The 22,763-nt window shown below is 40.8% G+C and overlaps 1 protein-coding gene across 7 annotated transcripts in view; it reads right to left on the bottom strand.

The window, feature by feature from the left end:
• Positions 1-22,560, bottom strand: part of LOC140495712 (probable G-protein coupled receptor 174) — a 52,664-nt gene extending 30,104 nt beyond the window's left edge. For 3 of the 7 annotated variants that reach the window (XM_072594729.1, XM_072594731.1, XM_072594725.1), the window contains exon 1: positions 22,157-22,560. The gene's annotated coding sequence lies outside the window, so the exon portion shown is untranslated. Of the gene's footprint in view, positions 1-3,628; positions 3,782-6,328; positions 6,512-22,039; positions 22,134-22,156 lie in introns of those variants that run through there. The other 4 variants (XM_072594732.1, XM_072594726.1, XM_072594727.1 and 1 more) reach the window with 3 other exon arrangements.
• Between the last annotated feature and the right edge of the window lie 203 nt (positions 22,561-22,763).

Raw genomic sequence — 22,763 nt, 5'->3', positions numbered from 1 at the left:
TTGCACATTCACCCAGTGTCTGTGTGGGTTTCCTCCCACAATCCAAAAGATGTGCAGGTTAGGTGAATTGGCCATGATAAATTGTCCATAGTGTTCAGGGATGTGTAGGTTAGGTGCATTAGTCAGGGGGAATGGGTCTGGGTAGGTTACTCTTTGGAGGATTAGTGTGGACTTGTTGGGTCAAATAGCCTGTTTCCACACAGCAGAGATTCTATGATGATGAGAAAGAATATTACATTTCCTGAGACGTGCTATTGAATCAGAGTCTGCTGTTATATTCCATCTAATTGGGTAGAATAATGGTTAGTTCCCTCTAATATGCATCTCACACAGGCTGGGCTTTCTTATAACCAGCATGTGGCCATTCTAATTTCACCAATCCTCCGGATGCTTGGTTTTAGCCAAATTCTTTTACAATGGTTTGAGCTTGATTGGCCAGTAGGAACTTTGGAAGTTTTTTTTTAATTTGCAAGTTACAAGTGAATTGAAATCAGTTGACTTGCTGAAAACCCAAACAGATGATTTAAACATGCAATGCATTGGCATGTGACTGGTCAGGTACACATTACAATGAGTCAAATGTCTGGCTGGTACGAAGCAGAGATTTTTCCCTCTCAATTATGCAATGTCAAAGCCATAGCAAATCACACACGTGAATTTTATCAACTGACTGTGGATCCCATATTCGGGGTGAAAGTTGGTCACAAGACAATCTTTGCCAATAGCAAGACATGCTCAGCAATTTTACCACAAATGACCTCCTGACTGGCTCTGAAGCCTAAGCAGCGCTTCTGAGGGGGCTGTGGTGGGGGCGATGGGGGAGGTGGTGAAGGAGAGCACAGTATCACAGATGACTGAAGTTGAAAATCTGCATGTCTGAAGGTCAGAGGGGAAGGCTCTGCCAGGAGGTCAGTGGGATGGTATGTGTTGCCTTCCTTGTCCGTTGCTCCTTCTTTGCTCTATAATGTGGAGGTGCGGGTGTTGGTCTGGGATGGACACAGTTAACAATCAGGAGAAAGTGAGCACTGCAGATGCTGGAGATCAGAGTTAAAGAGTGTGGTGCTGGAAAAGCTGGTCAGGCAGCATCCGAAGAGCAGAAGAATTGACGTTTCAAGCATAAGCTCCTCATCAGGGATGAGGGGAAGCACCGAGAGGGGTGGGACTGGCGGGAAGATAGCTGGGAATGCCATAGGTAGATGGTGGAGGGTGATGGTGATAGGTCGGAGTAGAGGGTGGAGCAGATAGCTGGAAAGGGAGATGGACAGGTAGCATAGTTCAAGGGGGCAGTGCTGAGTTGGAGGGTTGGATCTGGGATAAGGTGGGAGGAGAGGAAATGAGGAAACTGATGAAATCCCATGTGGTTGATGGGTCCCAAGGTGGAAGATGAGGCATTCTTCCTCCAGATGTCAGGTGGCTGGAGTTTGGCAATGGAGGAGGCTGAGGATTTGCATGTCTTTAGTTTTTTAAAATCTATCATGCGAATAAAACATTCATCCAAACATACATACAGACATGCATGTTAGGAGTGGGAGTACATCATCCAGGCCCTTGATGCTGCTCTTTCAGAATGCTAGCTCAGTCTGTTTTACCAACAGCGACAGATCCCTTTAGCTATGAGGTTCATGTCGAATAGGGCCTGCCCCTGTCACCATTCAATAAAACCTTACTTGATCTAATTGCAATATCAACTCTGCACTTTTGGCCCGTTAATATTTTGCCCTCTTGCTGACCAAAAATCAAACATCTCCACCGCAAAAAATATGGAAAAACTCTGCTTCCAACCACTTGAAGAAGAGAGTTCCAAAGACGTTCAATCCTCTAAGAATTTCTCCTTATCTTTGAGAGACCACTCCTCACTTTTTCAATTGTGAGCCCTAGTTCTACATCCTCCCAGAAAATAAAACAAAATTTAAAAATTTAAAAATATAGATACTCTGTCAAAACCCTTCAGGATCTTAAATGTTTCAATCAAGTCACCACTTCCTCTTAAAAAAAAACTTTTCACATTTTCCAAATTTTTGCCCACTCATCTCACCTAACTTTACCTTTTGTAGCCTCCTATGTCCTCTTCACAATTTACTTTTCCAAATATCATGGTGTCATCATCAAATTTCACAACCACAACTCTGATCATTTGAGTGTGAAATGTAGTTACATAAATTGTAAAGAGTTAAAGCTGCAGCATTCACTGTGTAGCACACCGATTAGGAAAGAACTGTCTATGTCTATGCTAATACTTGTTACCTAGCCAATCTATGTTCGGTTGCCAGTATGTACACCCTACACCATCAACAGGACTTTCAACAATAATCTTTGATGTGACACCAAATGTCGTCTGGGAAATCTTAGTACAATACATCCATAAATTCCTCATCATCCACAATAAGTATTACTTTTTTCAAATAAATTAGTTAGCATTATTTCCCATTCGCAAAACACATGCTAATTCTATTGGATTTGCTTGATTTTAAAAAATTATTCTGCTTTATTATCTTTAACGATAACTTCAAGCATATTCCCTATTTTCACACGATCCAAGACATAATCAGAATCAAAGTGAGATATTGTTCTGACAAAGCTAACTGCAGAACAGCAATCACAGGCAAACACATTGGATTTCTGCATTTAGTCAAACATCTAACCCTTCATCTCAGCTTTATTCCTATTCAAGCATTTTGGTGACTACCACTAGTCCTATTATTATTTGGGCACCAATGAATTCCTGACACAAGGAAAGATTTCCCCAGACCCTAAAAAGAATCTGGGAAGATAACAGAGACCAGAATATTAATTTATGAATATGTGGAATGGTGAGACAAAGGCAACTGTAATCTTTTATTTCTGAAAGATAGACCCACCTCGAAATGTGATTTGTCTGGTGATATTTACCAATGTGGTAACAGCACCCATCTGACTCACCCTAACAGTTTCTGTTTGTTTGGAATGGGAATGTGGATATTCAGCAACTCAACGGTTCAGCCATTTGTCCAAAGTGAGGTTGATCTCAGGTCCGAAGTGGGTGGCGCTCTGGCATGTTGTGATCTTTTTGAGTTCCACATCAGAGTGAAATGATATTCATCCTCTTTCTCCCTCACTTTGTCCAAGTTATTAGCTTGCACTCACAGCATGAGTATATGTGACAGAGCAGGAAGTGGAGGTCTCAGTCTTCCTCCAATGAGGAGTTCAGGTAGTTCTGGGCCAATTTGGAGTATCTTCAACCATTCCCTGATATCACACGATTGGTTGTTTTAAAATCAGGGCTCAACCTTCAAATACTAAGTTAGGCAACTATCTTTTTTCTCTCTGTCGTGAGTCTTTGGAACTCATTCTTTGAAAAGGCAATGGAAGCAATGTCCCTAAATATTTTTAAGGCAGAGCTTGGTCAATTTGAGTTAAGCAAGGGGTTGGTAGGTTATATGGATTTGTGATTAAAATCAGATCAGCCAAAATCTTAGAAAATGGCAGAGCTGGCAAGACTGAATGATCTACTCCCGCTCTAGATTCATAGGTTCCATATGAGTTGGCTGAAGACTGGCATCAGTGATACTAGGGACTGCCAGAGAAGCCCAAGATGGATCACCCTCTTAACATTTGTGACTGAAGATTTTTGCGAAGACTTCAGGCTTACCTTTTGCACTGGTGTATTGGGCTCCCCCATCATTGAGAATAGAGATATTTGTGGAGTCTCCTCCTTTGGTGAGTTGTTTAATTGTCCATGACCATTCTTGACTGGATGTGGCAGGACTGCCGAGCTTAGATCTAATCTGTCAGTTATGAGATCACTTAGTCCTGTCTATCGCTTGCCGCTTATGATATTTGGCGTGAAGTAGTCCTGTTTGGTAGCTTCACCAGGTTGAAATCTAATGTTTAGGTATGCCTGGTGCTGCTCCCAGCATGCCATCCTGCACTCTCATTAAACAAGGGTTGATCCCCTGGCTTGATGGTAATGGTAGAGCGGGGGATATGCCGGGCCATGGCTTTGCAGATTGTGGTTGAATACAACTCTGCTACTACTGCAACCAGCCCACAGCATCTGATGGATGCCCAAACTTGAGTTGCTAGACCTTTTCAAAGTCTGTCCCATTTATGTATGGTGGCAGTGCCAAACAACTCAACAATACAGTGGTTGTTCCTACTGATATTGTCATTGACAGATGTAACTGTTACAGGTAGATCACTGAGGATGAGGGCATGTATGCTTTTCTCCCTTGTTGGTTCCCTCACTGCTTGCCACATGCCCAGACAAGCTATTATGCCTGAGCTACGCTTGGTGATGAATAGAGTATACTCTGTGCCCTTGTCACCACCTCCAGGTGGTGTTCAATGTGGAAGTTGTACTGATTCATCAGCTGAGGGGTGGGGTTAGAGGAAGGAAACTGTGGGTGGGAGTCAACAGGAGATTTCCTTGCTCAAATTTGACCTGATGCCAAGAGAACTTGTAGGTAGTTAGATCAATGTTGAGGACTCCCAGGGCAACTCTCTCCAGCTTTATACAATTATAATTCCATCCCAGAGGCATTCCAAATGGTGACAGTGTCTATGGCATTGTCTGTAAAGTCTGATTCCATAAGAATGGGTATGACAGCCTGTTGCCTGACTAATCTATGGAATAGCTCTCCCAAGTTAAGGTCCTTAATTGCTGGCCAAGTTGAAAAAGTTACCCGTGGACTTTCTGACCCAGCACTCAATCATATTCATGGAGGGAAGAAAGTGAATTTTTCACAAAGGCAAAAATGCTTCATTACTTCCTCTCTCATCACCTGTCTTGCGATGTCCTGGAAGAGGAAAATTCCGCCCATCCCATTATTGCATTAAACCTGATTGTCCTCTGTGTGAATCACTATTCTTGTGGAAACATCTTTGATCATTCCTTAGCATTCAAAACTGTCACGAAGTGTTTGTGGTCTATCTATATCCTGAAGTAGAGACCAAGAACCTAACTGGCAAACTTTTCACAAGCGCATGTCGCAGCTTCTTTCTCTATCATTACAGACCTCTTCAGGAAACTGATCTGTGCTGTCCATCCATCAGTATCTGATAGCTCCCAGTCCTGTATGTTACAACTGCTGTGATGACAGTAGGTAATTTTGGATCATCAGGTAGATATCAATATTACTTTGATCTCAAAGAAAACTGTTGTGTTTCCTCCTAATACAATGCACTATTCAGTCAAAACATCTTTTGGAACTTTGTAACCTGGCTTACTGTATCAGTGAATCTCTTGACCTCAAGCTACAAGCTACTGCAGCTTGTGAGGAGCTGGTAACTCTTTAAATACCTTTGTCATCTGTGGATCAACTCTGATACTGGTTGCATCTGCAATATATTCATGACTTGCAGATGCCAGTGTTGGACTGGGGTGTACAAAGTTAAAAATTTTTAGCAATATACTCAAGGATACTTTGTTCTTCAGTACAACAGCTACTTCCCTCACACTCTATTGCCATGTTCTGTCTGGTAAATCCGGTAGAGCATTCAGTCACAATCACACAAGCGTTGCCAATCTCCAGCAGACAACCGCAAGCAAAACCCAAGAAATGAAGAGCATGCTTGCTTTATAATTAGTGTGGGAATGTAGTGCACATGAAAGATCGGTTTTCCAGGCAGCCAAAGGTGATTGAAGGTGGGGTGTCATATGAATCAATCTGCAGGAATACATCCAGATTTGGCCGTCTTAAATCATACTCATACTCAACTGCTCTTGAGAAGGTGAAGGTGGTGGTCTTCGATGCTCTTGAATACAACACAAATTTGCAAGATCATATCAGAGGACAGTGGTTTCTGTGCTTTTGGAGTCACATGAAGACCAGACCAAGAATGGAAAGACAACAGGAAATTGTGACAATGTTGTAGATATATGGGCACCAATCCTGGTGCTAGCTTTTGCTCAATTAGTTGAATTTAAACTTCCCACTGCCATACTAGGCTTAAACATATTTCTCAAGATTATTTCTCCAAGCTTCCTGGTTACTAGATCTAATAATATAATGACAATGCCACCTTAAGCAACAGTGGGGAATTGACTTCATAGGATCCAGGTCAACAAAAGAGATAAAGAATTGTGCCAGTGCTCTAAGGATATGATGATTATTGGGCAACGCAGGACTGGTGCATTAAATGATTAGAATGTTCAATTCCCTCCAGACATGGTGCAGTACTAAAATATGGTACCACAGTGTAATAAATAGGGTTGCTCTCCTACTAATCCCCTTGCATCACACTCTCTGCTTCAGTAAGAGCCAAATGAGGTTCAATATTGAGCAGTGTCACCTTCTAGCCATCATCCTGCATATCAGTTTTCCATTGTGTTCTCTCTTGTCTGTCATACCTTAATTCTTCTGACCTTCAACTTGATGCACAGAGAAGATTTTTCAGTCTCTCAAGAGCTTGTTGACATTTCTGTTTCCATATTCTTCAGCTTTGTTTTTCAATTGGCATGAACACTTGAAAATTCATTGATATTCAAAAGTACAGTTCCATCATGGCACACTGCACCCAAAACAAAAACCTGCTGCAAAGTTGAGAGTAATTGTGTAAACATATGAAAGTTGAACGTTATTAAAGCATTAACTTTCAGGTATACTTTATACCAACTTTCACCATTTAGAACTGACTTAACAACCATATATTAATATCAGTCTCAATGTTATTTTTCGTTGTACTTTACAAAACATGTTATTTGGACTGACAACTATCTTTTAATGAAGAGTATGTGAAAAGATCAATTCTCCTGTGATGACTGGACACAGCCCACAGCCAGCTGTGCTTCTACTGCTTTTTGCAGATGGTTTGTAATGTTGTTTTTTTTCAGACAGAAAAATATCAGAATATTTTTACTACTTCTGCCAGGCAACAGATCTTGAGAAGTGTGGAACATCTGGTAACGCAAGATCGAGATAACACCTGTCAGCTCCCACCAACTTCATCAAGCTCCTAAGCAGAAGTTCAAGTCAGTATTACACAACCCTTGGCCTCATCCTCAGGACTCCCAGCCTCGTGTCAAACCTTTCCTTTCCCACCCAGCGCCGTGATTTCTGGCTTCTACTGCTAGAATAATTCACCTGATCATTATTAAAACTCTTACTTCAACTTCTGAAGTTCCCTCACTGATCTCCAATGTGTCACAGCCTCCACACTCCATTAGACATGGGACCCAACCCACTTACTACCTATGATCATGTCTGACCATAAGACAGAGGAGCAGACGTTGGCCATTTCAACCATCAAGCCTGCTCACCATTCAATGAGTATTCTGGGTAGTCTTATTTTTAGCAAGACTGCCCTATTTTTATTCTCCATTCCTTTCCAAATAAAGATCAACAGTCCATTTGCCTTTTTCTATTACCTGCTGCACGTTAATGCTCTCTTTCAGTGATTCATGCATGAGCTTGTCCAAATCCATCCGTGATGCAGCTTTCTGCAGTCTTTCAACAGTTAAATAACCTCCACTTCCTCCTTCTTTCCTCCCAAAGTGTGTAACATCAAATTTTCCCAAATAATATACCATCTTCCAACTTTTTGCCCCTTCACTTAACCAGTCATCCTTGAGAGCGAGGGATCGCCAGTGATGATTTTATGTCATTTGCAAACTCGACTGCATTATTTTCATGTCTCTCATCCAAGTCAATAATAAATATTGTAAATAATTGTATTGCCCTCGCTCTGATCGCTATTCCATTCTGTTTACTGGCTACCACCAGGAAAATATCCTCTTCATCCCAACTCTGTTTTCTGTTGGTTGGCCAGTGCCCCATCCATGATGGAGTACGAGAAAGTGAGGACTGCAGATGCTGGAGATCAGAGCTTAAAAATGTGTTGCTGGAAAAGCACAGCAGGTCAGGCAGCATCCAAGGAGAAGGAGAATCGACGTTTCGGGCATAAGCCCTTCTTCAGCCCTTATCCATCCATGATAACAGAATTTCATTCTTGCAGCCACGATGTCATTCCGATGAATTTTTAATCTGTTTCTCCCCCAGGACTTCATTTGAAGAGTGGGATTAATCCATTGTTTGATACAATGTAATCCAGCATCAAGACCATGAAACCAACTCTACTGGGGCCACTATGCCTGAGTTCCAACTGGCAAAGCAAATCTTTTTCACCCAGCTCAAGAAAGGCACTTGAATGGGAGGAGGACAAAGGAAATGTTTCAAAGATTTCCTGAAGGCTTTCTTTAAGAAATGCAACAGAGATGTTAATGTATGAGAAACCCCCATTACGAAGAAACTAATCTGCATGAAGGGACAACATTTTTTGAGAACACCCATCAACAAGAGGAAGTATGGAAAAGGAATGCCAATGATTTCAAGGGCAAAGACTACTTCCACCTCCCAGAAACACTTGCCAAATGTGTGGTTGCAGTTGTGGCTCTAGGATTGTGCTCATCAACCACACAAAGACAATCATACTTGTGAGCAAGTGATAGCCAACGATGACAATCCAAACATCAGCCCTGATGGGGAAGACAAACCATGAAAAATTAGGAACATGTGTCCTACCTGCAAGGATGTTAAAGCACTTGTTGGCCACAGAAACAGTGGCTACTCACAAGGAACTCTCCAGTTTAGTCTGGGTATGGGAAAGGATTTAGCAGTAGCAGTGTGTAAGATAAGGGATTTCATAGCCTTGAAAGAGCAACTAAACAAACAAAAAGGACATTACCATCACATTTTGGATTTGATCCAAAGCAAAAGGTCTGCATAAATCACAAAAGGTGAATTTAATTGTTTTTGAGGAACTTGGCACAGCCTCGCATACATATAGTTCAGTAAAATAACCCCGCATGTCAAATTCCAAGAAGTTGGTGTATCACCAAGTCACAGAATTGTTATGGTGCAGGAGGAGGCCATTTGGCCCATTGTGCCTACACCAGCTCTATATCCTCATCCCACTCTATGACCTTGTGCCAATCTCCTGCCTTTACCCCATACCCCTGCACATCATTACAATCCAAAAATACATCCAATGCCCTGTTGAAGACCTCAGCTGAACCTGCCTCCCGCACATTTCCACAGTGTATTCTATACCCTAACTATTTTAATGTTGTTGCCATAGTCTTGCCAGACCATAGGGACTGCACTCTTATTACAGACAAGCGGTGGCCCTCAGGTTAAATCACCCGAACTACTCACTGTGTGAAAAGGTTTATTCTCACATCACACTTGCTTCAGTTGCACCTGACTTTAAATCTATGCCCTCTTGATCTTCTTTCTTTTATAAGCAGAAACAGCTTTCCCCTGTCTACTCTGTCCAGATCGCTCATGATTTTGAAAACCTCAATCAGGTCTCCTCTCAGCCCTCTTCTCTCCAGGGACAACAATCCCACTTCTTCAATCTATCCTCACACTATTCTATAAGTTACATAAGACAACAGTATTCTTTCACCTCCACCCCCCCACCAACTCAATAGCCCATTTATATCAGACGATAATTCCAAATATAGCTGGTATCTCTGTTCAAATGTCACCTGACAGCCTTGTCGGCAAATACTATCATACCTCACCACACAGGTGAAAGTAAATGTGTAATATGTAGAAGGAATAATTAAATAGCAATGAGAAGAAGGGAATTCAGGAGTATTAAAGCTATTTGCAGAAATATATTTATGGTGAAATTACAAATAATAAATCATAGGGGGCCCCATTCCTAAATTTGTTTTAAGTCAAGGAAGCCCCTGTGTAACCCAAGTTGCATGTCCTATGTAACAACAAAATCAAATGAAAACACAATGATGCAATAAACATGTGAAAAAACAATCTTCATTTTTCAATTTGTGCACCTCTTACAGCGGTCTGACACTATGCAACAAAAAGGCATTGGAAAAGAACTGTGGGAGTTGGCTCTGGAAAAGCCCAGTCGTGTTTTTTCTGACTTGGTGTGCTTGCCTTTGTATGGGTCCACCATGTTGCAAATGTACTCAACCATGTTTTTGTGGTGCAGGGAGAAATGGCAGAAAATCGCCACAGTCCCAATGCAGCTTCAGTGAGGAAGGTGGGAAGAGCATCACTCATCAGACATTTCCTTTCCTTCTCACCTCCCCCCCCACAAATCCCCCCGCTTGATAAATTCTGTCTGGTCTCCCAATCCATGCCTCAAACATGTTGACAGGTATCCAACTGATTTTGTTACCCTCAAGCTGCATGGGTCATATCCTGATATTGAACATGCAATGTGGTTCTTGGACATTTCCCATCACAAGAAGTGGCATGTTTTCTATGTCACCTTTGTTGGTGCAAACCATGGCAGTGGTACATTGCCTCCCACAATTACATATTTCATCCTTAAGGAGGGATCTGGTAAAAGATGGTAAAAACAATTCAGCTTCATTCACATTAAAAATACTTCTTGATGCATGCCCATACAGGATGTGTGGGAGACTCTTTTGCACTGGATGTAGGTTTGCTCACTGAGTTGGAAGGTTCATTTCCAGATGTTTCGTCACCCTACTAGGTAACATCTTCAGTGGGCCTCCACTGACATTTGAACAGAGATACCAGATAGCTACATTTGGAATTATCTTCTGATATAAATGGCCCACTGATATAAATTTCTGATATAAATGAACCTTCCAGCTCAGCGAGCAAACCTACATCCAGGACCTCAACCTGAGCTACAAGTCTTCTCAAAACTCGCTAACTCTTTTGCACCATTCAATGTGGGCTTGCTTGTGATTTCAAACTCTAGCATTGTCTAACTCTGTTCCATTTGGTTAGCATAGTATATGATATGCGTGCCATGAGTTTAACTAATAGAGATTTACCAGTCAGTTCATCACAGGCATCCATCTACTAGATTTCCTATTCTGCCAGCAGGAACACAACCAGTGTTTTGGTTTATCTGAGTTTTACTGTCGGGATTCTATGATTCTACTCATCGTGATTTCACTGTTGATAATGCTGCACAAATGAAGGACCAAACACACAACCTTTCATGGGGAAGTATAATCCTATGAGATGCAAGAGCCTACCAAATTCCAAGGGAAAATAACTTTGGCTTAATTACAGCTACTAGAAGGGGAATCCAACCAGAGGCTACTAGTTCGAAATTCTACTTGTGACCCTCCATGGGACACTACTGCTACAGAATGGCTGCTCCATTCACTGGCCCAACACATGGCTATAGGCTTAGTATTAGTTTGTTGCAACAGTTTAGAAGCTCAATTTCTGCCTGTGTCACCAAGTTGCAGGTCAGAGTTCACACTCTATACCAGCTGTCAGTGCATCACTGATGTTAGATTAGATTAGATTAGATTAGATTAGATTACTTACAGTGTGGAAACAGGCCCTTCAGCCCAACAAGTCCATACCGCCCCGCCGAAGCGCAACCCACCCATACCCCTACATCTACCCCTTACCTAACACTACGGGCAATTTAGCATGGCCAATTCACCTGACCTGCACATCTTTGGAGTGTGGGAGGAAACCGGAGCACCCGGAGGAAATGTTGTGTTGCTAGAGGAGGCATCTTTCAGTGGAGCTACCACAACCAGTTGTTAATGTGAAAACTTGTTTCCTGGTCAATGTTTCTCTCTCAAGCAACACAATTAAAATTGGATAAACTGATTTTTGACCTAATTTACAAAAGCAAAATACTGCAGCTGTTGAAAATTGGAAATAAAAAGGGAAAATGCTGGTAATACTCAGCAGGTTTGACAACATTTATAGAAAGAAAACAAGAGTTAATGCTTCAAGTTTGCCAATGTCAGAAATTTGATGTAATGTCCACAATGTTTGCAAGCTGCCACTGCTGGACTAAAAGAGGGACAACAAAATTAAGTTGCTGCTACCATCCTGTTATGGATCGTAGCCTACTCACAACAACTGTCCAACTATAGGAATTGGCCAGCAGATTCAGCAGCGCCATCCTTAGTTAAGTGGTTGCTGGTAAGATTGCACCTGGAATGGGGAGGCTCTGAGGCTTGTCAGCCAGGGCAGGTCACTGACAATAGGCAGCACCAATGCTCCTTCCCAAGATCATAGAGTTTCCACAAAAGTAGTCCCGCCATCAACTTGGAACTTACCAGGCAAACGTTTCACCTGGCAGGAGTTCCCATCTCCACTGAGACAGGAGGCAGCCCCTAACTTTAGTGGTTCAGTAGAGATTTGGTGGGTCAGTTGACAGCTCTGCCAAAGTGGCATGGTCTTAAGAAAACAACAAACAGGCCACTCAGTGTCTATCAATGTCATTTGACCAACCCGCTGATTTAAAAAGGTCCTGCAAAGTTCAAACCATTAGCTCACTTAGTCCTCTCTTCCTAGAAGATCTATCTAGAAAATCTACAATTTTGATCTCATTTGTTAATTGTGGGACTTTGCTTTTCTATAAATCCTGGCTACCCACGCTTACAAAACAATGCTAATCGCCCTTCAAAAACATGTAATCAGCTGAAGGATATGAAAGATTTTACAGCAATGTGAAATATTCAAACATAAATGTTGACTGTGTTTCCTACAAAGCAGATGTGGTACAGTTTAAATCTCACTCTTTGTATCCCTAAATTTTTATTGAGTGTTAGTCACCCTGTTATAAATGAGATAAGAATAATGATCAATCCATTGTAATAAAGGTGTGATTTTCAAACTGTTCTATCAGACAGTTCCATGACCAACACTGACGCACATTCCAGAGGGCCTTTCATTACTTATCAAAGATTATCTCAACACTACTTCTATATCGTATTAATTGTAGTAATAAGTGGACATTTCACACACTACAAATTACATACCAACCACATTTTACATTAGTCAATGAGCTCTGTAAAACTCTGCATCATGCAGAAGTGCTCTGGATAAGGGGTCCACTATAACATTTTATGTTTCAGCATCATGAACAACTTTGAAAATTATATGGTTGGAGAATTAAGCTCCACCAAAACAATCATTAATTTCTGTCCTGAAATGTTTCCAAAAAAATTAAAGGCCAATTGATCCATATCTCATCATCTTGCAGTTAACATCCAATGTTGCTGGTCTCACCCAGGGTCTGATAGTTCAGTGCAGCTCAAACTGGTGTTGCTATCAGACCACTTTTCAAATTGTTTCAATGTTCCGATGCTCTAGCATCTAACCAATTTTTTTTTGCCTTCATTTAAGGAATTCATTAAAAGGTGTCAAGACAGTGTTGACATTTGGAGAAAATTAGTGATAAAATCCACTGCACATCGTGTCCGAATCACGGGGAAATCCAGAAAAGCTCTTACTTTCAGTGTTTGAGGCACTACACAGAATTGTCCCACACCATAACACCAATAAGTCATTCTTACTTTAGCAAATTTACTTTTAGCTTGATTTATAGTTGAATTGATAATTGATCAAACAGTTCAGTCAACTGATATAAACGTTCTCCTCAGCTTTGGTTAAAATAACCAAATTGTGAAAGGAAAGAAGGGGGCAGCATGGTGGCACAGTAGTTAGCACTGTTGCCTCACAGCACCAGAGACCTGGGTTCAATTCCCGCCTCAGGCAACTGACTGTGTGGAGTTTGCACATTGTCCCTGTTTCTGCGTGGCTTTCCTCCGGGTGCTCTGGTTTCCTCCCACAGTCCAAAGATATGCAGGTCAGGTGAATTGGCCATGCTAAATTGCCTGTAGTGTTAGGTTAGGGATATGGGTGAGTGGTGGGTCAGTGTGGACTTGTTGGGCTGAAGGGCCTGTTTCCACAAATCTAATCTAAACTGCACAAAGTCCTTCAATGACCTTATTGGTTAATCATCAGGATGTTGCTGGTGCATTTTCATTCCAAACAGCTTAACTTTGCATGCAGTGTGACAAAAGCTAATATTTCTTAGGCCCTATCAATCAACAGAACTTGCCAGTATCCCTTTTGCAAGCTGTATCAAAATGTGTGTGTTTAATTTGTTCAAAGCAGTGCTCCAAACTTAGAAGCGAATACCAGTCCAAGTTATTACCATGTTGACTTTGCAATAAATACAGAATTCCTGTGATCAATCCAGAGCTCCAGTTGCCAAGATGTACTTCAATAATGCTGCTGTTCATCATCAACTTAGCATCTTCCTCCACATGAGCTAATCTCTCTGGAATTCTCTGTTATAGGTAATGCATCACCCAATTTAACATCATGAATAACGTGACCCATTCCCACAGGTCAATTTATAATTCTGGAATAGCCTTTATAAGTCACCTTTATATTTTTGAAAGATAAATCATGGTGCTATCTAAGCATCTCCACATTGTCCAATTTAATTGTGGGAGGTTCAACTTTTGAATTTTGAGTTTCTGCTTCGTTCTCCAATATTCTGATATTTCTATTTCCCTCCCTACTTATTTTACCACTGTAAGTATACTTGTCTCCCGACTATCATCCCTTCCACAATATCTATTTAACATGTCAATGAGACTCATTCACTGTTTCATTTCTCCAGTCTAGAGTACTCACTATATGATTTACATCAATGAATTTATTTTTGATTTGATTAAGTTCAATGAACCTTACTTTTAATGGTGCCCCATAGGTAAAGCTCTAACACCTTGTCTCCAGCAACAATTTTTAAAAATTGTTTTGACTTTTTATCTGCTCTAGTTTTCATTGTTTGGTGAGCACCATTCAAATGCTTTTTAGCCAGCTGTCAGTTTCTCTCTGAAACTAAAAATATTGGCTGGAAGAATTAATTATGAATTAAATTTAATTAATATTCCTAACTCTTGTGCATATATTAGTTCAAAAAAACTAAATCTCTGTGGCCTCATTAGGATTATCCCTAAAGGCAAACAGCAACAAAAAAACTGTCTTACCCCATCATTAGTACATGCAATAAACTCTAATCACAGTGTTCAACATTTAATACCATCTTTCCATAGCATCTTGAGATTGTGAGTGATAAGCAGAAGATATAAATTGTTTATTCCCAAACTATACATCATTTATTTGTATATTTGCAATGTAAAATTTGAACGTTGATCTGGTTGTATTTATCTTAGTAATCTATATCTTGTAAACAAGTTGTATTAACTTTTTCACTGACATTTTTGCAGTGACTTTTCCTTGATGCATTGCCTCAGGTAATCCTGTGGAAACATCCGCAATCACTAAAAGGTATTGATTCACATTGCTGGTTTTAGGTCTACGTCCCACACAAACTGTTAAGGCCCTGCCAAATGGTTCTTTAAAAACAAATAAAAAGCTGGAAGTAAAAGCATAGGTTTAATTGAGGGTTGGGGGCTTCTCCACTAGCTTACATGCATGACATTTAAGGCAATATCTTTGTTTCATTCTGCATAATAAAAGGTTTTAATACCATAGCTGCCATTTTCCTAATACCCAATTCGCCTGCCAGTGGAATTCAATGAGCTACTCAAATGTAGATGTGAAACTCAGACAAAATTCCACCTGATTGACTACTACTCATTCTTCATCAGTTGGTAAGTAAGGCGGTCTCCATTTCCTCATTAAAGTTTTGTCTTTCAATCAATATCTCTGACATTGGCTCTGATTCAGAGTAGGCTGTTTGGATAACTCTTCATTCTGAATAATTCTGTTGCGTTTTTCTTCTCTTTATCTTCATCCTTTTTAGTTAAATCACTGAAAATTGTGTCAGATAACTGCATTTCCAAATAATTCCCTTGTTCTATACATTGTTTCTTCCTGTCTAATTCAATGGGACTGAGACTAGTCATAACAGAGTCAGGGAACAACCCAGAATGTTCCTTTTGTAAAAATTCAGTTTATTTTACTTTCACAAGTTGTTCCAGCATCCTTTGCAAAACCAATATTCCTGAACTTGCCAGATCATTTCCAAAATAAAACCAATTCCTTCTATAGGAGGACACTTAATTACAATTTCTCCATTTATTAAAACATTCTTTAATCTGTACATATAATGAGAGGTTTGTGACCTCCATGTTTACCTCCGGTCAATATTTTCTCCTTTTTTAACCCCTCTGGAAAACAAATCAAATCAGGCGAAAGTGAGTATTGCAGATGCTGGAGATTAGAGTCAAGACTGTGGTACTGGAAAAGCACAGCAGGTCAGGCAGCATCCAAGGAGCAGGAAAATCAATGTTTCTGGCAAAAGCTACTCCTGATGAAGGCTTTTTGCTGGAAACATCGATTTTTCAGCTCCTTGGATGCTGCCTGACCTGCTGTGTTTTTCCAACACCACACTCTTGACTGGAGCAAATCATACCAGCTAGCATCAGTGACCAATTTGCTCCAGTGTCTGTCAATATCTTTAATGGTTTAGCACCTAAATTCAAAGCATAAGAAAGTACATCTCCTTCTGAGTCAAAATATTCAAAACCTCAAATGGTCTGATTCTCCTTGTCAATTTTCAAAGAATGGCTGAGTCATCTCTCCCTTCTTACTGCATTCTAAGGAAACATGTTCTCTGCGTACAATTTTAATACCCATCTTCTGATGCATCATTTTATGAAGACTCCTCAGATATTCTGACTACTGCAATTAGTCTCCATTTACCTCCCTTACAATCGCTAAACTCAAGAGCAATTACTGAGTTTCGTATGTTGCATCTTATTACAATTAAAGTATATTACTTTCTTTCTACAACTTTTTGGTTCCAGCTTTTCTCCTTTTTTTTAGCATCCTTCTAACAAGTCTCCAACATTAGAAATTCCATGGATGGAAAAGATCCTCTTCCTCCAATTTCCTGTGCGTTTGCTCACTTATCATTGTGTGTGCAAGATCAGTATTTGCCAGAGCTGCTGTTTATCTCATCTTTAATAACCGATGCTCATCTAACTCAGCCCTCCGTTACCAGAATTTCTGGTACATTTAAAAGGCACCTGGATGGGTCTATGAACAGGAAGGATTTCAAGGGATATGGACCAAATGCTAGCAAATGGGATGAGATTAATTTAGGATATCTGGTTGGCATGGACGAGTTGGTCTTAAGAGTCTGTTACTGTGCTGTACACCTCAATGACTCTATTCTCAGAAATATTCGCTATCTTTAGTGATCTAAATCACTGATGACACAGCACTTCTTCCTTCATTGCAAATTCTACAAATGTCCATAGGTTTTTGTCTTACAGTCCTAAATTTTAATTGGTAAGCTTCAGCACAAGCTCAAAAGCATTGAGAACTGCCTTTTTGTCAGCTTTGTATTCTACAGATCGTCTTCCTGCCAAACTGCCACATATACACTGTTATACCTATACCCATCAAAACATTCTAACATTAAGGTCTAATCACTGCTTGACTGCTTCAGCTGTCATGCTACCTCCTCAAATGATGTGCAACACTTTTCAACTCCATTCTCCATAAATTTTGGCACCAAGTACAGATTCTTAGTTAAATCAAATCCATCCTTGGAATCAAAATAATCCTCCAAACTGCTACCTCCTCCTTCTTTCCTTGCTGTCAGCTCTTTTGGGTCAACACACACCCCAAACTTCTTAAAGGCTCAAGCTTTTAAAAGAAAATCCATCTCCCTCTGCTTTTCATTTACTTCACTTTCCATCTCCCTTGCTTGTTTTCCTCAATTTCCATTTCAAGATTCCTTAAATCCCTATCTGTCCATTTATATCTCTGTTCTAACAGAGGTTGGTACAATTGCAACATTTAAAAGGCATCTGGTTGGGTATATGAATAGGAAGGGTTTGGAGGGTTATGGGCCAGGTGCTGGCAGGTGGGACTAGATTGGGTTGGGATATCTGGTCGGCATGGACAGGTTGGACCAAAGGGTCTGTTTCTGTGCTGGACATCTCTATGACTCTAAGTTGTTTCATTCCTCTCTCTCTCTCTCTAAGTCTGTGTTTTTAATTTCTAACTGTATCTTTCCTAATTCCAGCTCTGACACCTGAATTTCAGATTTCCCTTTCTCCAGTTCTAAATACAGAACAACCTCAATTATCCGAATGAGACAGACGGAGTGTATTTTTGTTTGGATAACTGATTGTTCAAATAACGGATAACATTTTTAAGGGACCTTGAAATCTTTTATGGATAATTTGAAATTCAGATAATTGACATTCGGATAACAGAGGTTGTTCTGTATTACATAATCACTTAAAGTACCTGACTCTTATTAAATCCTGCTTCTACTCCAACTTTCAATTTGCCTGCTATCTCTCTCTAGTTTTAATCAAAGATTTCAAATAATCCACTGTTAAATCTTTCACTTCTAGGAAATTCGAAAGCCGTCTTCAAATTCCATGAAATAACCTTCACAATACAGCCACTTTATGTCCATTGCCACCACATATTGGCTACTTTTTAAAAACAAGACACAGAAAAGAAAATACAATAAACCAAATATTTACATTTTTCACAATTTGCAAGATTTTGAATCAGAGTAAAAATACAATCTCACCTATCCCAACACCATCACTTTACAGTACTCAAACATAAGAATGAGGATTCTCTTCATCAACACAACCATATGTTTGATTTATCTTCTTTTCCAATTCCCGGTCTTAAAGGTAGCCTTTTCTTGAAACAGTTACACAATTGAGCTTAAATTTTCTTAGAGAAGAAAGTGAGGACTGCAGATGCTGGAGATCAGAGCTGAAAATGTGTTGCTGGAAAAGCGCAGCAGGTCAGGCAGCATCAAAGGAACAGGAGAATCGACGTTTCGGGCATCCTGAAGAAGGGCTCATGCCCGAAACGTCAATTCTCCTGTTCCTTGGATGCCGCCTGACCTGCTGCGCTTTTCCAGCAACACATTTTCAGCTTAAATTTTCTTAGCTTCATATAATCAATTCTGGTTCTAATTACACACTTCTGGTCTGCAATTCCCAACTGAAACCCTTACACTGAGATAACCTATTTCCTAACTGTCCTTGACTAACTCCTTTCTCTCAGAGAAATTGTTCATACGTCAAACTTCAACCAGGTCGTCTCAAACTGAAACTAAGCTGTAGGTTTGTCCACTCAGCAAAATAATTTTAAAAATCAATTCCCGATCCTTCTAAGCTGAAGAGAAAAAAATCCTTTACAATGTTTACTCTGAAAAATCAGAAAACTCTGAGAATACAAAAATATTCCCACTGCTATCCCAGGACATCTCTCTCTCATACCAATTGAAAAACAATGACTCCAGAAACACTGACAACTTATTCATTAAACCACTTCACAAACACAAGCAAAAACACACATGCAAAAAAATCCAAATTCTAAAGTAAATGATATTAAAATGTCTATAAATCACATATCTTACAGCACAACAGAATCAAACTTATGAACAATGAATTAGGAGCAGGAGTAGGCAATCAGCCCTTTAAGCCTGTGTCACCTGAGCCGGTTATTACACATTTCCATATACCTCCAATAACCTTTGCCCTCTTTGCAAAGATCTATTGAACTCAGCCTCAAAAATGTTCCTGGTTTCTGTTTCCACTGCCTTTGCAGAAGTAGTTATAAAAATTCACCACCCACTGTAAGAAATAAATTCTCCTTGTCTCAGCCCTATATGGGTGACTCTTTGTTTTGAAATAGTTACCCATAGTTCTATATTCTCCAAAAGGCAGACACCTGGTTTTTGCATTCATATCTCTCAAAATGCTATATATTTCAACCAAGTTGCCTCTTACACTTCTGCCCTCTGGTGGGTATAAACCTAACCTCTCCAATCTTTTCTCAGAAGACATCTCACCCATTCCAGATACTAGTCTAGTGAACTTTGTCACCAAAGCAGAACTGCTCCCAATATATTTACATCTTTCTTTAAATAAGGTGACCCAGTACTTTACAAAATATTCTGGATGGAATTGCACCAACACACTTTATAACAGAATCATAATCTTCCCAATTTTGTATTCAATTATCCCGCAATTAATAATAATATTTCATTAGCATTCCTAATTACTTACTCCAGGAGACAGAGCTGGTAGGAAGGTAATGGCAACAAGGTGCAACATAAATCCAGACTAAAGCTTTGTCTCTGACATAATTGCCTTGCTGTGAGTTTACTATGGCACTTGCTTTTTTTTGCTGGCTGGTTAGAGACAGTCACTTTATTAAATGTGTAACTTAATTATCTAGCAGTTCAATCACTCTCATGTGCACAATGACAGGCAGCAAGAACCGAGCTGCTCCATCATACCAGCCCTTCATTTATAATAGCTGGAGCTTGTGACTACATTTCCTCCAACTTGCCAGCCTGTCACATCCCATAACCATGTAATCTTCTGGTAGAGGTACAGAAATGACAGAAAAAGTCCATGCCCAACAAGACAACACTGGAAGCTCTTGAAAATTCCTCTCCAGCTCCTTCAGGCAATCCAAACTAATCTGGGAGCACACATGGGCCAAGCATTCATTGAGTGTTAATTCACTTAACTTCAACATGCTGTGACCTCTGTCTCAGTAAGTGCGTGTGATGACACAATGATGACACAAATTGAGTTTGTGTAAAATCCCTCATCCCACTCTCAAAGAATAATCTAAAATATCCAAGATATGCTCTTTAATAGCATGGAGAGGGCTTTCAGGAGCAGAATTTCAGGACCATAGCTTCTCCTGACTGTATCCAATGATGGCTGAAATCAACAGCAAATTAGTATCCCTCTCAATCCTATCCAGCAAACAGGCAATATATTCTCCAACCCAGAGTGAAGTAATGAATGTATACGTGTTGTGAGAGTAAAGAGCATGTTTTTTAAGCAAAATACTGGGTGCCTTCAATCCTTTATAAATACCGAACCATTTAGCTTCTAGTTTGCACACAGTAGCTTATTGGATGTGTGGAAGTTACAAGAAGCATATAAAGACACAAATCTCTGTGAGAAAAGTGCTGTGCTTTTTTAGAGAGACTAAATGTTTCCTCAAGAAATAGTCAACTTAAACTCAAATCAAAAAAGAGAATAAACATATCTTTCGGTTATTTCCAAACCATTTACTGAATAAAAATATGGAGCCTGGGCTGCGAAAAGCCAGCGTCTAATAAGACGCTCTGATATTACAGGGTGGTTAATGGGAGCAGGACGCTGGGAGTGGTCCATATAAATAAATGTGTAAGTAGATAACATGCATTATGAGAACTTGATGGTACTACCAGCTGTCAGATTGCAGGATTACTCCACTCCCGATGACAATTACAGTCGGTGACACAGGAAGATAAAAGAGAAATACTTCAAGAGCAGATTTAGACACAGAAAGCCGCGGGAAAAGAAGGACACGTCAGTCAGCACACCTATTAGCCAGCTCAATGTCAGTCTCGGACTCTCGGAACCAGCTCCTCAGTCTTGAGGAAGAGTCTCACCGGAAAACATCACCTTCCCCCACCTCCCCCCCCCCCCCCTTTCCAAATGTTCTTTTACAAGCTGAACCAGGGATATGTATTTTGTGATTCACGTGGGTACAAAGGGGAGGGTGACTAAAGAAAACTCTGATGCAGGTGTACACTGTATTCGGCTTGTGTACTGTATGTTGGGGCTGTTAAAAGTTCAGATTGACGCCAGTTGCATTGTTGAGAGCTGGAAGAAATTTTATCGGCAGCTGCGATCTGTGGCAAGGCTTTCCATCGGCAGACAACTCAGTTCCTACTTTTCCCTACCGAGGGAGTTTCCCGCCACTTTCACCCTGGTTAGAGGCATGCAAATAAAACGGCAGATGCTGGAATCCGGAGCATACAGGGCGGGGGGCTGGAAGAACACAGCAAGCCAGGCAGCATCAGGGTGGCGGGCTACACCCGAAACGTCGCCTTCTGCAGCTCCTGACGCTGGCTGCCTGGCTTGGTGCGTTCTTCCAGCCTCCTGCCTGTCTACTTTTACCGTTGGAGCGATCTTCAGCTCTCCCCCTTTGCACCCTTCACGATGGGTCCGGCTCCAAGCCGCACACACCATTTCCCTGCAGTATTAATTTTACTGCACTTTCGCCCCACCCTCATCTATCGCCTAAGGTACCACGCCCTGCTCCACATTCACGTGTAACCTTAAACAAAGAGCGAGATTTCGAAAACTGATGTGTGTTTAAAAACAAAAGGCACTTGATTCACTTCGAGAACTGCGCCCGATTTCACATTCAAAAAAGGAGATCTATCCACTGTTGTCACCATTTATACTGAATGTACTTCATTTATATATAATATATACACACACGTAACATTGTTTTCGGCGCGCACTCACGTTACGACTGGCGGCTGAAGATGCTGCATTTGCAAATTCTGCAGGTAGTCTCTCCCCCGTTCAGCCTTGCTGCAACATGCCGCTGGAAAGGTTGTGAGAACAGTGTGGCATTCTTACCTGCGGGCCACGCGTTGTCCGGATTCCCCTGCTGATCACCAAATGAATTCCCAGACACACACACACAACACGATCATATTTCCTTAATCAAAGAAGGGGAAGTTGCCTAACGCTAAAGCACCACGATTGGGCTTTGACAAATTAACTGTCAAATTGACTGTGACGTGTTTCATACTTCCCCAGTATCTGATATTTGTGGGCACCTTTACGCTTTCTGTTCTTTCTGTGTGTGTGTGTGTGTCACACATGTGAGTGCGTGCGAGACTGACTGATCAATATCTCACTGCTGCGTCCCTGCTCAGTCGCTCAGCCCCTACTCTCAGCATAGAACCCTCGCTTCCAGTCAATCGCCAACTGGATTTACTGCGGACTAGATAACCGCCAGCCAGTAAGCAAACAAACTTCTGATCAAAAGCAATGAGGAAGTTTCAGACGAGGGCTAAAATGGACCTCTTTGAATCCAAAAGGCAATTAATTCCCTCAAGGCACATTGTGAACACATGGGCGCTCAGAGAGAGAGAGGGAAAAGAACTTGGATTTAGATTATCTAATTCTTTTAACCCCCAAGTGGCAACTCGTTATCCTGGAAAAGGCAGAAATCAGCTCT

This window comes from Chiloscyllium punctatum, chromosome 25 (assembly GCF_047496795.1).
Source record: "Chiloscyllium punctatum isolate Juve2018m chromosome 25, sChiPun1.3, whole genome shotgun sequence".
Classification (NCBI taxonomy): domain Eukaryota; kingdom Metazoa; phylum Chordata; class Chondrichthyes; order Orectolobiformes; family Hemiscylliidae; genus Chiloscyllium; species Chiloscyllium punctatum.
This window is presented reverse-complemented; position numbering and strand designations above follow the sequence as displayed.